Source organism: Anopheles ziemanni, chromosome 2, assembly GCF_943734765.1.
Source record: "Anopheles ziemanni chromosome 2, idAnoZiCoDA_A2_x.2, whole genome shotgun sequence".
In the NCBI taxonomy this organism is placed as follows: Eukaryota; Metazoa; Arthropoda; class Insecta; order Diptera; family Culicidae; genus Anopheles; species Anopheles ziemanni.
This window is the reverse complement of record NC_080705.1, coordinates 61998922-62016427: the sequence shown is the minus strand read 5'-3', so window position 1 is coordinate 62016427 and position 17506 is coordinate 61998922.

Here is a 17506-nt window from a genome sequence, read left to right as displayed (position 1 = left end):
TGAGGTTTACTGTTTTTGAGACATCCTCAAAAATGTACAACAAATACAAAGACTGATGAGCAATTTAGAAACAAAAAATGATATAAAATGATCGCTACATTTGAACCCCATATGCCCTTGAGCAAGAAGCCCACAATTGACTTGTTTATTAGAGTTTAGTATCGTAACATCCCACAAATAAACAACAAACCACAAAACAAGCCCTGTTGTTAACCTTCGCGTAATGGCAGCTCTTCAAAACGTTCTCGTTACATACCGAAACACGTGGTTTCACACTTCAAGTCGGTGAACCGAAACCGCTGTTTGCTTTACACGGTTTGTTTCTAGAACATTCGAGACTGCGTTTTCGACATCAGCGGTAGCGTTTTCGATAAATCGTTTGTGTTTGAATGCGTTTGTTTTGTGGAGCGCGACAAGGTTGGAACGGGTTGAAGTGGAGTTGTCTACGTGCCATGCGACACGCAATGCATAGAGATTAAATTTAGATGTCGTCTGGTTTCGTAGTGGAATAAATATGTGTCAACCAGGCGCAGGAAACAAATCAAGCTTTTTTGACGAACGGATTATAACCAGGAAGGTTCAATGACCAGAAAGGTTCGTAATATTCAATCGAAATCGAGAAATGGCTTATAAGCATCTAACAAATTACAGGTTAGTGATTCCTGAAAGACATGGTCAACAATGGTCAACAATTTAGTAGGATATCAAAACTGTAACGAGATTGAATATGGTTATTTGTTTTTGTTTTTGAATTAACAATTTCTTCACATAAATTGTGTCACTTATTTTGAAACAGAATATGTTTAGAATATTGCTTTGACTGAATTGGTTTTCCTTTCGCCTCCAAAACTCTTTAGCAAAATGGAATTAAAAAAGCGGTAATTTTCTCAATATATTCCGTTAACAACTTATTACTTTTGGGCCTTTTCCGAATACAAAAAAATACTTAGGCCGGTTAGTTTGGTGGTTAATTTTTATAAAGCCACAGCTTCGCCATTTTTTTCAAAGACTTTCTATTCTTTGCCCTTTTTGTCTGGTCGAAATACCGTCTGTTCTGGACGAATTGTTTTTTTTTTCTTTGGAAGCCATCAAACTTGAAACAAAACTTTAGAAAATCCGACCAGTATTCGAGTATCGTTTTGTTGTTTCTCGCGAGCTGTGTATGAATTTTTTTTTGAAAGAATAGTTTGCAGATGAAATAGTATTTGGAAACAAAAAGATCCATAAAACAGAACACATTTTCTGAGCATTATTACTAACATCGCCGCTTAATTGGATATTGTCTTTAACGAAATTTGAGAGGCTGTTAAAATTTACATTAACATTAATAATGAAAATTGTGATTGATTCTCGATTTTAAACATAGTTGTATAGTATTGGATTCAAAATCCTTTCAAACCAGAACCGTTTTATCGGTTCACTCCGAAAATATGGATACCTCTTTCGGTTTCTCATTGCCTAATTTTCCCCGAAGATGCAGAAATGCTGCATCGCCCATTTCGACCACAGAAATCTCCGATGGCGTTTATTGCAATCGCACACGTGTGCAACAGCACGCTGGTTTACTCGCTGTATGCCTGTATGTGAAACAGGGGAAATTCATCTCTCTCGTTTGTGGCCAAAAATAGGATACGTGTCAATCGGTCGTGCATTTCCCAAAGACCAAATTATTTGGTGCCCTTATCGGGGAAAGATGTGCCTGAAGCCATTTCTTAAACGTATTACGAAACCGTGTCGTTTTGGAGTACGATTGGGGTCTTATTGATTGATCGTTGGTTGCAACCCGCCCCAGTAAAGAATTTGTTTTCACGTTCGCCCCTTTTCTCACAATGATTTGTAGGGCGAAAGAAAATGGAACTGCGAGAGAAAGTAAACGTTTCCCGACTCCACGCCGAGAGAAGAAAGAGCGTTGAAAATAATGCGAGTGCGAAACACTTTTCCCAAGCACATCCAGCGAGTGGAAGAGTAAGTGAGAGCGAAAAGTGCATTGGAAAATCGCCACATACGCAAGTATCATCGATCCGAGTAGACCGTGAAGCTTGCATCGCGGATGCCGTTCGCTTGCATACAACTTTTCACAAAAACACTACCTTCACACACACATACAAACATTTTTCACACGACTGCCAATGTCGCTATAGCAGATGCGAAAAAAGTGAGTAAAAACGCTTAAACCTCTAGGATGGCCGCAAGCAAGGAACAGCAACACGTTCGTTAAACGGATCCTTTCTCACGATCTCAATAGTAAAAAGCGAACGTTGAAAAATGTATGAAAGAGAAAATAAAATATCTTTTTCTTCAGCCTATGCATTTTTTATTTTGTTTAGCAAGTTAAGAGTTTTTCGAGTCACTTGAAATTTATAAACTCTTTAACAGATTCCTGTAATGGACAATTTGAATGACATGACGCAATCATCTTAACATACAAAAATATATAAAAAAGTCGATTAAAATGTAGATGGAACATCCTATAGAACTATAGAATATGATATGAAAGTACCCTCACGACCATTCGACCATAGACGTGAGTTACATATGAGATGAACAATCCCTTTTCACAGTATTCCCAGTTTGACAGCTGCCTGTATGCAGTAGGGTAATTTGTTTGGATGTTTCTTCCTCTGAATACTTACATTTTCGTTAGGTTTAGTGTTTAGCACGGGTCTTCCTTGTTGGCAGTACAATAGAACGGTCTTCTATCAACAGTGATTTTAATTTTGTGATAGTTTTGTACGATGTGGGGGCCTTCAGAACAATTCCGCCGATATCCTTTGACGTTCGGGATTTGATTTATCCGATTTCCTATTCGTTTTAGACCGGTTTCTCCTATCCAAACACCAACTGCCACCGTTTACGCGTCGTTTTTTGGTATAATTTCCACTCTTCTTAGCTTTTTGCCCGCTTTGCAGACGCGGTTTTCGCACCTTTACTTTCCACTTGCCACTTTGCACTTCATTAACTCACCGAAGTGCTCGAAGAAGGGAGCAGACACATTCACAAACACTTTCGAGCTGTCGTGTCGTGTACGGGTCTCTCCGATTTTCACGCCTTCACTGCCGTGTATCCTGCCAGCCACACTGCGCTGTCGCTAGCTGTCGGATGACATTCACTATTGCTTCGCACAATTGGGATAAACCTTCTGCTCAATCTGTCCGTTGCAAGCAGAGGAAGTGGGAGGAAAAAGAAAAGCAAACGAAAGTTATAGAGTTCAGTTACTGGCTGACTGACGTTTTATGCTGGCTGCCTTTGATCGATTTCCAACGTTTAAGTTTTGCTCAACTTTGGGGAAAGCGGTACTCGGTGGATTCTGAGGCAGGTGAAGACAGAACACGAAGGGTATGAAATTATCGTGAAGAATAAAAAGAGATGGAGTATAAACTCAGAAAACACCAGAGTAGATAGCAAGAAAGATATGAAAAAGTGAGAGCCAATCGAACGACAAACTAAAGAAATGACACATGGAAACAATGTGGAAGAGAGTAAAGTAGAAAGATGTTACTAAACTAGATTCGGCGAGCATTAAGGAACATCCATATAAATGAAGACAAATTAACTTAAAAGAAGAGGTATCACGAAAATGTTATCTTAATGATACACAATTATTTGACGAGATTGAAAATATTAAACACAAACCAAATGGAGCAGCCTAGTGCCGTATGAAAATCCCATGCCCCATAAAAGCGTCTCACGAGTGAGCAGAGCGCGAGTGAGAAATGTCGTAACGCTGATGAGCCGCTTTCGGCACGAAATGTCATCGACCAGCAGCACTGACCGGAGCGTAACGAAAAAACATGAATCAGGGCGTACGAATCTTGGCACGTCACGAGTTTAAGCTTGACAAACCTTAACCAAAAAAGCTTAACTTTTGGGTGAAAATAATAATAGCTTCTACAATGTTTTCTGAACCAGGACAGTGGCATTTTATTTTATTTTGGAGGACACACAACGTCAGCCGTGTGTGGGCAGACAATGCGGATCGAATCGTAACCTGATGTTCGTGTGTGAGTGTTATGATGGGAGAGTGAGCGAGCAGGATGAAGGAAAAATCGAAACGTAAACGTTCGTGGAAGAAAAACGCTAAATCCATCCTGTTCACTCCCGCCTACGGTTGGAATGGGACGGGCAACAATAGATGGCCTGTTGTGTGAGCGAATGCGTGTGCGCGCACGCGTCTGTGTATGTGTGCCGGAGTGATATGCTATTTCGTCCTGAACGCAGATGAAAAACGCTTCTTCCACCCGAGCCACGTGAACACAAGCTTCGGGATGAAAAGTTGACCAGAGTTTCCAAACATACAACCCATTGCACCGTCCAAGAGTAAAGGGCAAGGCACACACATACCCCAACCACACACGCAAGGAACCACATATTCTAACACCCACTTCATTGTACATCACAATGGTCATCGTAATCTAGGCTTTTTTTCTGGCGTGAAAAGCCACAATCCGAAGACGGAATGGATGAAGGAGATACAAAGGGGAAAAGGAAACCAGATTGACACATTTTTTTACAATTTTCCACACGTATGCCTTATGGAAACAATGACGAGAAGACAAGTATTTTCTTTGTGACACACGACGGGAATTGAAAGAAAATTCGCTCCTCTTTCCCTGTTGGGAAGATGTTTGACCGATGAGTGTGTGTTCCTTTTTTTCTTGTTCTTGCTTGCCACTCCAGGACGCAAACGGGAAATCGATTTATCTGTTTGACTGTTCTCTGCACGGTGAAGGACGAAATGTTGCAGTCGAGCCGAGTAGAACCAAGAATTGGGCAGTTTTTATTTTTGGTTTCAGTGCACTTTTTTCGCTTCTCTGTGTGTTTCTTATACGTGGCTCATACACCCAAATCGACAAAACGTTCTGCTACTGTGATCACAAATTGCTATCAAACGAAATCGCTTCGATTGTACTCGTAACAATCCCAGACCAAGCCAGAGGATCAGAGTGTCAGGACGAGAAAAAGAGGTCTTGGGAACTAGCTGGTTAAAGGCACCTGCCCTACTCACAATCACTCGCACAGGCACGCACACGTAGGGGGGAAAAGGACCGCACTCGAATAGACACACGCACACACACACACGCACTGCGGGAAACAGTAGACACCGAGCTACCACTCTCGACTAGACGACGTCCAAATGCCGTTTGCGAGCGCAACGCCGCGAAAACCCGACCCGAAGCCACGGTTGCCGTTTGCTGCCGGATGCAGGCAGGCGAGAGACAGGGCGGACGGCGGGTGGACGCGCGAGCCTGGAAAATGGATGTTCCAGCGCATGCCTACTGCGTCGGGCTAAAAGGCCCGATAGGCTAGGCGCCTTCCAGCGAGAAGGCGAGGAAAATTCAAGTCACCGAGCACTGAATTCGTGGAACTTTCCTTTGATGCGGGCCGGAAAATACCGGACTGCTTGGACTCGCTCTCCCTCTCTCTCGCTCTCTTGCTCTACCCACGGACAGAGTGGCTCGGTCAATGGAGATTGGCACCGAACACGGCCGTACATTGTGGAGCCCATGAATGGGGCTCGATTCACGGAACCGAACACACTTCCAGGTTCAGGCCGCTGGTCCAAGTAGTGGAAGATGGGGTGGCGCTGAAGCGGGTAAACGCTTCTTGGAACGGAATTTGTTTGCTTCTTCAAAACCTTTCGGTTTAACGGCGCCGATGACGCGCGATGGAGGCCTTTCGTTCCATATGCCACACGGGAAAACATTCGACCACTGTGTTTTCCGCTTGTCCAATGTAGCTTCTTCGTGCAATGGAAGCTTTTTGCGACAGAGTGCGCTTTTCCCACAGTAGACTTCTACCGATGCGAGATAGACGGCTACAGGCATTAGTCATCAAATTGTTAGTTGCAATTTGTGTATAGATTTGCATTTACATACCATTTATTTAACAAAAAAAAAAAAAAAAAATAAACAAAAGACGGCCAATTTGCTCGATAACTTGAACAAACAAAACTATAGGTTTATAGTTTTAACTAAATACAATATTTTACTTAAGTCCTCAAACGACGCAATGGAGACGCCTGGTACTTACCAAAACTGTAAACTAGTTTTAGGTTTTATTTTATTTTGAAGCATCTTTAAAACTAAATGCCCAATAGGAAATAAAAATCAAATTCTTTAGCTTTTAATGATAGTAGAAAAACGAAATAACAAAAACGATTGCAAACTCCCGCTCGGTTATCTTTTCTGTTCGTCGTTTCTCTTGATGTATAGACTTTATTTTGACTTTTTCTTGTTCTCTTACATTTAAATACATTTGACATTATTTTCACAGTTACGCCTAACGGCCGTTTAGCAGCATTGCGATCACCCATTACCGCCCACCACTAGCTAGCACCCGCAACTATGCTTCCTATTACGTTCGTTCGTACCCTCTTAAAGAACAACTTTCCTTTTGTCAGGTGCCCTCGGTGACAGTTTGGCTTTGGATGAAACACTTGTCACTTGTTTGTTGTTTCACTATTTTCATTCAATGTTGAATGTCTGCAGAGCAGGTGCGAAGGTGCGCCCGATATTTGACTCTCTGTGCTTTTCTTCACCTGCCAATATGCTTTCATTATGCAAACTAGAGATGCTAGTCAAGTGTGTTTGTGTATGTGAGTTTTTTTTTAATTTCAGAGCCTTTGACCACTTCGGTTATTCGTCTCTTGTGTATGTGAGTGTTTATGTAATAGTGTATATATATATTTATTTGTGTATATACCATGTTTTGTTTTTTATACTTTTATTGAATTTGTCGGTTCTCATTCTTCATTGACTGAATTAATAGTACTCCTTAGCATACTGTTTTTTAATCTATGTATAATTTTCTTTTATTGTATCTTTCTCATTCTTTCTAACTTCGCCTTTCCATGCTATCGGGTTTTGACTTTCTCGTTTCGGGTTTTTCCTTTTTTATATTGTTTATATTTCTTAAAATTACAGCCTTTTCATGTGTATGATTTCCTATTTTTCAATACTTCGACATCATGCACACTTGCAAAATCCCATCTCCTGTTAAATTTTTTAAATGTTTCCTTCTAGTGTTCGTCCTTTATTATTTTATATTCTTTCCAATGTGTCCAGAAAAAAGGAAATTTGCACATAAGCGCAAGATGCTTCCAGACCATGTAATTTTGGCAAATCATAATAAGGTAATTTCATTACACTCTTCTTTCACGCTTATCATGCCAATTTTCTTTCATTCGTGAACTTAATCGCTAGTATAACGATTAATTTAAATATGTTTCCGAGCGCGATTCAATACTTTGGAATGCTCATAGTAGCCTTTCTGCTGATGCTCATAATTGTCCTGCACATTTTTTAAATTCCAAGCCAACTGATAAATGCAACTAAATGCATGAAAAGCATTGACGTTTGTTTTCCATTGTGTTCATTCATTGCTACTGTCACGTCATCGCTTAACTTCTTCGTCCCCGCACACGTGTTAAAATTTTCAGTTGACATAGAGGAAAATAGTTTTGATTTTGTTGTTCGTGATTGGTTGCATTGATTTTTCATAACTTACTTGTCTTCTTGTGTTGTGTTTAGCGTAGTAATTTTCTTACGTACTTCTTTACTTTATTTGTATTTGCTATGTTTGTTGTATCTTTTAAAAAGTTTAGATTAAAAGAGCCCGACAGTGCAGAGTGAAAGAGTATTCGTTACTATTTTGTTTTTTTATCTTTTGTTTTCGTAATTGTGGATGTATCGTTTAAGATAAATTGTCTTTGGGGTTATGTGATGGTTGATGTTTTCGCTTCATCTCTTCAGAATAAGTAGTTCATCATAATCTTCAGAAAGGAACTGTGGTTTGCTAAATAATTGAAAGCAGCAAACGATTGTTTTTTCAATGAAGTTAATATCGAATATATTTCTTAATTTTCTTCATACGCCTTGACCGGAACATAGCCCTAAAATAAGCAAAATTTTAAGAAAAAGTAAAAACTACTCTTATGAAAAAATAAATCATGCTTAAGTAACAGAAAGATTACAGCTATTTCTGTTCTAATTTTTATATAGAGACGTACCACGGCTTGTAGTATTAGGCTTAATGTTTTCTTGTGGTTGTTGATTTATTTGTTCAAGGTTTAATATTTGCTGAGTAGCATTGATATGAAATTAGAGCTAAGAATCTTGACCTAAGTCGTGAAAAATTGGCTAGGCTGTTTAAACTAAGATTTTATTTGATTGTAGCATAAGTAATCGCTGTTTACTATTTAGCTGAAAAGTTTCCTTAATTGTGTTTTGTTTACCAGAGTTTACTTCCTCAATGATAGAGACGAGTTGCTACAGTTTGTTTTCCGTTTCATTCTATTTCGTGATGACAGTTGGGAATAGTTTTATATTTCTTAAATTTTATAGTCGCAGGAATACTCGGAGCCACAAAGGTAATAGTAATTGCATTGAATTAATTGCTCTCGTTAAAATTTCTTTACCCTCTTTGCTAAATGCTTCATTTCCTCTATTGTTTACTTTACTTTTCTCTAATTATAATTTGGTTTCGATAATTCCTGTGATTTTTATGCCCACCATTTACCGATGTTTCGGTTATGTTCATGATTTACGATGTTGTGCTTTGTTGTTTTTTGCACTTAACACAACATGACCGAGGTTTACATGTAAAAAATATAGCCCACATAACGACCCAGATTTGTAGCTCTTAAAAAGATCTTTTTTCGGACTTTGAGAAGCACCATCATACTTCATTCGGCACTCGTAGAGTTGGCTTTCTGCCTTGAGATTAAAATTGACACTTCATGAAGAAATTGTTCAGTGATGGCAATACATTCCATTTAATAGCAACTAAAAATAATGTAGAAAATATTTAAAAAAAACTAACATATTGTAATAGGCGTATTGCTTTTTATGATACGAGATAGAAATCAAAATCATTTACAAAATCTTTTTGAATTATTATGTGTCTTGTGTTTTGTAGGCGCATTCGTCGCCTCCGTTCATTCTGGGTTTTCATCTGTATCTTATCCTGACTACGTCCTATAGTGCTGCCATACCTTTTATAATGCTTTGTCGTGTACCTTCCATTTGTTTTAAAGGTATTGACGCTAAGATACATTTCCTCTGATCTTTTACATATGTGTAAGATTTCGTGTATGTGTATATATCTATATGTATATATATATAATAATCATCATAATAATAAGTATCAAGAGCATTTTGTCGACATAGTGTGAGTGTGTTACGTGTATAATGTTCTGTTGCATATGTTTCATATAAGGAGAGTAAAATTTTCACCGACCGACATATAGCTAGTTTGTTTTTTTTTTATGTTTCTGTTTTGTCGTTCGTTATTTTTTTCACTAGATTCTGTTTGTTTCTTTTGCTGTGATTTTTGTTGCGATACCGTTATCAATATATAGTTTTTTTGTATATATACCAGTTTTTGTTTGTTTTTTTAGGTTTTGTTTGTATTTTTTTCTTTTTTTAGTGCTTCATTTTCCATATGTTCTTAATGCTAGTGTACAGTACAGTAGGTATGTATATATTTTTATATATATTTTAAATCTATCACATTATTCTTCTCTTCTGTTTTACTTGCTCATAATAGTAGTCATCATTATAATAATTGTAATAATAACGGCCCCATCAGCTGCGCCGCCAGTTCTCGCTCCCTAACCCCTCTGCTGTCCGTTCTACGAAGACACAGTAAAATCAAGAGAAAGCCAGAGCCATGTTCGGCACGACCATGGCATTACGCATGAAGGGTTCCTTTCGCTGGCAATACATGCAGTGAGTGTCGTAGCGAACACTACGTTATTCGATATTCCTACTCGGCCAACAGGTATGGAAGGCTTGTTCGTCTTTATTTGTATAGCTATGGGGTTTCAAATGATACAACAGATTTTCAAAATATTGCTTGCATGGTGTACTTCAATTTTATTGGAAATGTATTTCTTCAACTAACATAAGAAGCGTCCACTTAAACGTAGTCAACAAAACGTCCCATGATTCTCTAAAGTAGTATTAATTTGTTGGCAGAAGAAACAATAACAACAAATATTGCTCTGATTACTTCACAGAAACAAATCATTCACTTACATTAAACCTTCGAATGGTAATGTTTTCAAATGAAATTGTAAATTTCTGGTGGACTGTAAAACACTTTTATTTAATTTGTCTGTGTTAGATTTTTGAATGAATCTACACGTAATCGATGAGTGAAATCGATGAATGAAATTGATTGATAAGTTTTCACCGTTATGGTGAAACGGGACAATCCAGTGGCACTTCGACCGAACATTAACGTTTTGGTTTTGCTCATTTTTATTTTCATTTCTTCCTATTAGATCTCACTTTGTTTTGCTACAGTTCGAGCATTTACAACTACTTTTTTATATTTTGACACAACCATATGTACTTATGTGTTAAAATATTCCAAATGAAGTTCCTTTCCTTCCCTTTCGCGTGGGGTTTATCCCCTGTCTTTGCCGTATGTTCGTCGACGACGAGGTGTGTCATACGGATATATTTTAATGTTCCCCTTCCTCATACCACGCTACACCCATTCATCCTTCCGGCACAAGTATAGTATGAGGGTTGAGGTTTCTTATTACTAGATTCATCATACACCACTGAACACACTGTAACATACCCATTCGATCATCACGGTACAGCGGTCCGATCGCGTTTTTCAACCACGTGCTCACTTCAGCGCTTTCATCTGCCTCAACCGGACACCAATAATAGTTGTATAATAATAATATATTACGAGGACGAGGAGTTTGGATTGCTTTTCGATTGACTTAGTGCTCGCTGAGTCGAGATTGATTTGGTATCTAAAAAACAAAAAAACAAAACTAAATTAAATCAATATAAAAAAACTCAAACTAAAAGACATACTTCGAAAAAGCTTGCGGAACAGCCAATCTGAGTCCTGCTAGTCTAAAAGGATGTGCTATAAAACCTATCTTGGATACTTTACGTTTCAAATTTCGGAAGAGTGAAAAATAAATAAATAAATAAATAAGTAAATAAATAAATAAATAAATAAATAAATAAATAAATAAATAAATAAATAAATAAATAAATAAATAAAATAAAATAAATAAATAAACAAATAAATAAATAAATAAATAAACAAATAAATAAATAAATAAATAAATAAATAAATAATTAAAATTAAATCATAACAAAAAGTAGGTTTTCATATTGTAGTTTAGGTTATTTCTTTAATTTCTCTTTTTCTCTCCCTTTCTCTCTCTGCGTACATAATTAATTGTGTCTTGTTCGATAAGCTCATAAGATGATGGAACAAATACAGGAAACAGAGAGCAAATAAATAACAGTTTACTTTACAAACTTCCTGCATAATTCAAGAGCTCTCATAACTTCTTACCGTCTTTACCTAAATTGTCTAGTAAGTTACATAGTGTAGAATTGCCACTAAAATTTCACTATCCCTTCCCCATCGTTTGACGTTTCTATTTCTCTCAAGCCATCCTTAACCAACTATCTCTAAGACTCGTGTAACACCTTTCGGGTGGAATCGTTGCGTCCTTTCGCTCGCAACGATCCGATAAGAGAATTTTCCGAATTCCGATTTGCTTATGTTTGTTTTGTGTTGTGCATCATTGGTGATGATGCATGATTTTGCAAAAAGGTCACTAGCAAGAAAAATACACACCGTTTCCGGAAATGCTCCACCCGGATCAGTTTCTTCCGGTCTAACGCTTTTTGAACGTAATTCGCCGAACCCATCCATTTTGTCTGATTACGCAGACTGTAGATTCTCAACGAAACGGGTTGAACCCAGACTGACCACGTGGGTGGATCGAGCTGAGACAAAATGTGATGATTATACTGCGCACTGCCGTTTTGGGACGCTGCCATATAAGCTCAACCATTTGAAAATTGCACCCAAATATATTCCCACTAAATCTGTATAACTCTGACTAACTGTGTGAGTGTCCCAATGTAAGTATCTCGTGATTTTCTTGTCTTTTGTATACATATAAGTGTACATAATGTATCGATGTGTAATGTATAGGTGGCCTTCGTATGGTACTCATGTTTGATCTTCGCACACTATTTGATCTTACGCTTTCTCATCCAACTTTACCGTTGCTCTTCCAAACTGGTTATGTTTCACCCTAAAAAAACAGAAGGTAATATAATACATACTCTTCCGGATGACTTTTCTCGTTTTTCCAATTGCTAGATACTAAAGTTGATTCACATTGTTTCCCGTTTCGTTTATCTAGTTTAATTTTCGCAATCTTATTGTCCATACGTTGATAACTACGGAGTTTCTAGATGAACAAAAAAACGATGACAACGAAGGAAGAAACAAAGCGTACAGTAAAAGCTACTGGGGCTTGATTTAGTTATGAGGGAAATAAAAACAAAATAAAAGCGCAAGAGAAGCCAGCAAAAGAAAGGCAGCCAAAATCCTTGTCCTCGTGTACCAAAGGAGAGAGATGAAAATGATATTGGAAAATTTTGTAAAAAAAGATTTCTTCTACTTTAAACAACATTAACCGATGAGAAATAAAAATAGTAAGTAGCCGTGCTGTTCGAAGAAAAATGCAACGAATCATTTGATCAGATGAATTTGGACATTTTCGCCCTGTATAATTGTGTGTGTGTTTGTGTTCCAGTCACATTCTGACCTAGCAGAGCACCTTTCAAATAACCGAACAATGCTGAAAGTCACACTCAATTGCTTTATTTTCATTCGCTAAAACGCATTCTCAATCTGGCTATCGGGTATGCGCTTTTCCCTGGCTTACCATTTGTTCAACATTCAACGCTTCTTCGGTACCACCCGCTTCCGTACAAATTTCAGATTTGTGTGTATATATATAACATATATGTTAGAGTTGCTTCCTTCTAGCCATTTCTGTGTCTATTACTATCAATATTTTTGTTTTATTATTAAGTTATTCGTTTCACCGTCTTCTTGATTTTTTCTATGAGCCACTTGCCCTGTTGCTACTACTCTTTCATGCTATCAATAATCTAAAAATATCACCGACAGTTTTGAATATATTTCATCCATTAGTTTTGCTCCTCGCTAGTACGCTCTGTACATGTTAGTGTATGGTTTCTGGTTTGCCTCCGAATGTTCTCTCTCATATATATATAGTGTATATATCTTATATGCTTTTGCTTTCGATTGCTACTTTTTAAGTTTCACTCCAAATGTTTTCTTCTTTTCCATCGTTTATTGTATAAATGTATGTTACTCTTTTTTTAGTCACTACTTATTCGTTATCGTTTCATAGCATTGCTACTTCATACGCTATCGTCATCCGTTGACTATCCTGTTTTTTTTATTTTGCTCTATGTGTTAGTCATTCATTCATCCGGGGTAGAATTTAAATTGTGTTAGGCGTCCATGGTTTACTACCAATTTCCTTGGATTGAAATCATCCCCCCGCTTCGTTAGCTTTTTCCACTCCTAGCAACCGTTTCCTTTCCAATCTAGTATGTGGTATATATATCTATGTATATATGTTTTATATATTTTAAAAAATATCATCGTTTCGGTTTAGCGTTTAACCGCTCGCACATCGTGTTTTTTTCAAGAAACGCCCAGTAAGCTGTATGCAATACGTTCGTTTTCATTTGTGTATGTGTCTATGTGTGTGTATATTTTCATTATACCTTAGTTCCATCTAGTAGTTATGTTTGGTTTAAGTTTGTTCATGTATGAAGTGAAGTGGTTACAGTAAGTCTTCGACCATTGTATTGTGTTTTGTGGGCTTGTGGGGGTTGACGTAGTGAATGGTTTTCGCTTCTTGTGAGGATTAAAGGTGCTTTATTTTGTTTTTTGTCTTACTGTCTAGCATCGTTTATTTGTATATATATAAGTGTTGGTATATATTGATTATGCTAATTATTTTATAATGCATCTTCACGTTTGTCTGCGTGGTTTTTTTTCATTTTTCATTACTCTCATTTACTGTCGGATTCATTCTTCGTGCCCTACGACTTTTCGGTTGTCTGCTTTTGTTTTATTGCTTACTTTTATCTGTATATAATATATTATATAAATAAATTAGACTTTAGTTCATTCTTTTCTTTACCATCTTCTCTGGCTACATTTATCCCTTATAGTGTTGCACTGTTGCTGCAACCCACCACGCGGTACTGTGTTTAGTCACATTTCATAACTCTCACCTTTTTAAATAAATAATATATTTTTTTATATCTCAATAGAGATAATATTATTAATGTTTTTTGTTGGCTAAGTTTTCTTAGTTTTTTTTCTATTATTTTTTAATAGAGCACATAATATATTCGTTTTTAAAATTTCTCTTCGTTTTCAGTATTCGTCAATGACGCCTCTACGGAAGAACCCACTACTTGATGAAGGTTTATTGAGTTGTCTTTTCAAATGTTTTCTTAAAGTTTTGTTTTTTATTCGTTCACCCTTTCCACCGGTTCTGTATAATCCACACACAAGGACTACACACGAGAGCATTTCGTTTTAACACCGTTCAATTCGCGCGACGTATGAATGACTTGAGATGAAAATATCGCAACACCCGTTCCTCGTGTGCTTATGATGTTTGCCTTTTATTCGGTCCACTTTCGCGATACGATAGCAGAAAGAGAAGAAGCGTTTGCATTAGTAGCAGGCAGCCGGAGTAATACGGGACAGCCAGTGCAATCCGTCTCAGATCAGATTCACTCCACAGATCTATGATTCACGCCATAGGCACACTACGCACTAAACTGAATAGTTAATTGTGTATGAACATAATTTTCGGCCATTATATTGAGGGCATCCGATGTGAAGTGGCAAGCTTCAGTAGAAGGAAAACGAAAGCTCTTCAGAGTCACTATTTGTTCCGTTGAACGATCTACTGGCGTATATTATGTTGGCGTGATCGAAAGATTTATCGTTCATTTTATATCTCTTGTAAAAATCACTGCAAGACTGCTCATATACCACTCAAAGATCAGGAAGAGATGCTGTAGTGATCTTGGAAGTAATCACAACTGTATGTGCTATTTTTGTTTTTCTTTAATTTTGACTACAACTTCCAAATTGACACTCATTTATGCAGTTCTTGCAGTAGCACTAAATTTAGTTTTGCGATTGTTATTGTGCCAAGGAATTTTTGCTGTTATGCATGATCTCTGAACGATTGGTATTGCTTTTTGAATGTGCTTAAAATGAGTGCCCGGATGAACTACAACCATCTGTATTCGGTACTTTTTTGCGGTGAATGCGGAATAAATCATTGAAAGGCGTTGAAAACCATATTGATTGAACATCGATGTTTTTCAAAACTACAATAAAGTTGAATCTTTCAGACCTTGTTCAACCATTTGTCTTTTACTTGCTCAACGCAAAAGTCATTCATATACAAGAATAAACGATAACAATCGTGGAAGCTATTCGATTTACCAAACCACAGAAGTGGTATCTCCTCCATCTGCTCTAACAAATGGCACTAGAAGAATAATTGAAAAAAGAAACATTAAAAGAACACGATGGACGAAAATAGTCAAATGCATGAACAAAACACAATGAAGATAAAACGAGCCAAAAAAAGCAAGATGCTGGATTTTTGCAATCCTTCGACAGCCGGGTACTTCTCGAACGATAGGTGTGTCTTTTCATTTGGCAACTACATATATCACAAGGATTTTGGATTTATCTACCGTTGCTTCTAAGCAATTATAGGTCGCATTTTTTATTGTTTATTTCTTTTTTTTCACTGCCTCTCTGCTCTCTGCAAATGCAAAAGGTAAGGGTTGCAAATGTGTTGCTCATTCGCAAAACAAAATCGAAAAACGATGTCAAGAATATCGTTAACAACGAATTATCAACAACCTCCAGGAGCGTAGAGCTTCTATTGCAACTGCTTTTCATTTTCAATTGAACGATTCAACAGCTTTGCGACACGATATACCCATCCCGATATTATCCTCTCTATCTTTTTCTCTCTCTGACACCAGTTTTCCTCGAAAAGGTCTTCACTCAGTGGGTTGATTTGGTAGTTTATTTTTCTTACTGCTTTCTTTCGTCCTTCTACCACCGCACGCTGTTGTCGGGTATTCTAAATCGTTCTTGCATGTTAGCTTCCTTCTGATTCAACAATAACAATAAATTTTTTATCAAAACATTTCTTGCTTTTTGCATGTTTTGAAACCTTTGATTCTTTTCCTTCAATGCAATTAACGCGCATGTGTTGATGAGGAGGTGTACGAATTGTGTATGTGTGCGTTTTGGGATGTTAACGGGGTTGTACCGAGCTGGCGCCAACCCACCAGACGAGCCTGACCACATCCGGATTCCGATGGAGCTGCTGCCTAACCACGTCGATGCGTTTTCGCTCCAGTCTTTGCATGCATGATGTCATGTTTGCTTCACTTTGTGTGCTCTTCCAAACAATGCTGCTTATGTTGTGTGTGTGTGTATATGTGTGTGGGAGGTTCGATCTCATCATTACGCGCTCACAAACTTTTCTTTTGCACTCTGCTACAGTGTGGGGCTTAGATGCTTAGCTACTTCTTTCGATGTATCATATTATTGGTGATGTGTATTGAATGATTTTATGATGCTTTCTTTACAATTACCCCCATTTTTCCACTTTCAGTAGACGCCATACTTTTACAGGACATTTAAAAAATATTAATCGTTCCATCGACATGACCAACGGTTAAGAAAAGTGTGTCTTCCCGTATTTAGGAATACATTTCCGATCGAATAATCTTACTCTTTTTATACATATTCTCTTCGTAATATCATTGCCATTTACCTATCATGGGTTTTTACTGCCTGCATGGCGTTTTTATCGCTACACTTTTTGTTTAGATTGTGTTTGTTATGATACTCTACGATATTGTTTTTATTTACTAAGTTATTATTGTTATTTCATTTTTCTCTTGCTTACATTTACTTTCATTCTTAGTATGTTTATTTTCCCGTATAGGTTTTCTCTTAAAATAATAAAGAGTTATTTTTTATCTGATGCACTCTGCATATCGCTGCATGGTTTAACATTATCCAACTTCGTGTGTGTGTGTCCTTCGCCAGTGTCGGTTTTCTATTTCTTCTACAGTCTTTCATGCACTAACTCTTTTATTCATAATTTTGCTACACTTTTTTGGTGGCCACTTGAATGTTTTACACCAGAAAAACAATCTTCGGTTTTAGTACGCTTCGCTTGTGTTGCTTTATGACTTTCGAAGCACAGAGGTTTCATATCTTTGCCCATGAAAACGATCGTAAGGCAAATAAAATGCTGCTATTGCCCCGCTGTATCTTTTATTCAATTGAGCCGCCACTTTCAGATGTTCTGTTCGTTCGTGAAAAGATATCAACAAATCAAATTATATTGGATCCTAAGATGAAAATTCGAAAACCGAATGGACTTCAAAATGAAAAACTTAACAGGGTTGACCAAATACGAAAAACATTACCGAAAACAACAAAAATGGACAAGTTTTAACAGATAACAGTTTGTCGCTAACATCATGTAATCTACAAAGCTTTCGATCACCGACAGCTCAACGCTTGTGTCTTTGGAGGCGCATGTTTAACAAGGGTA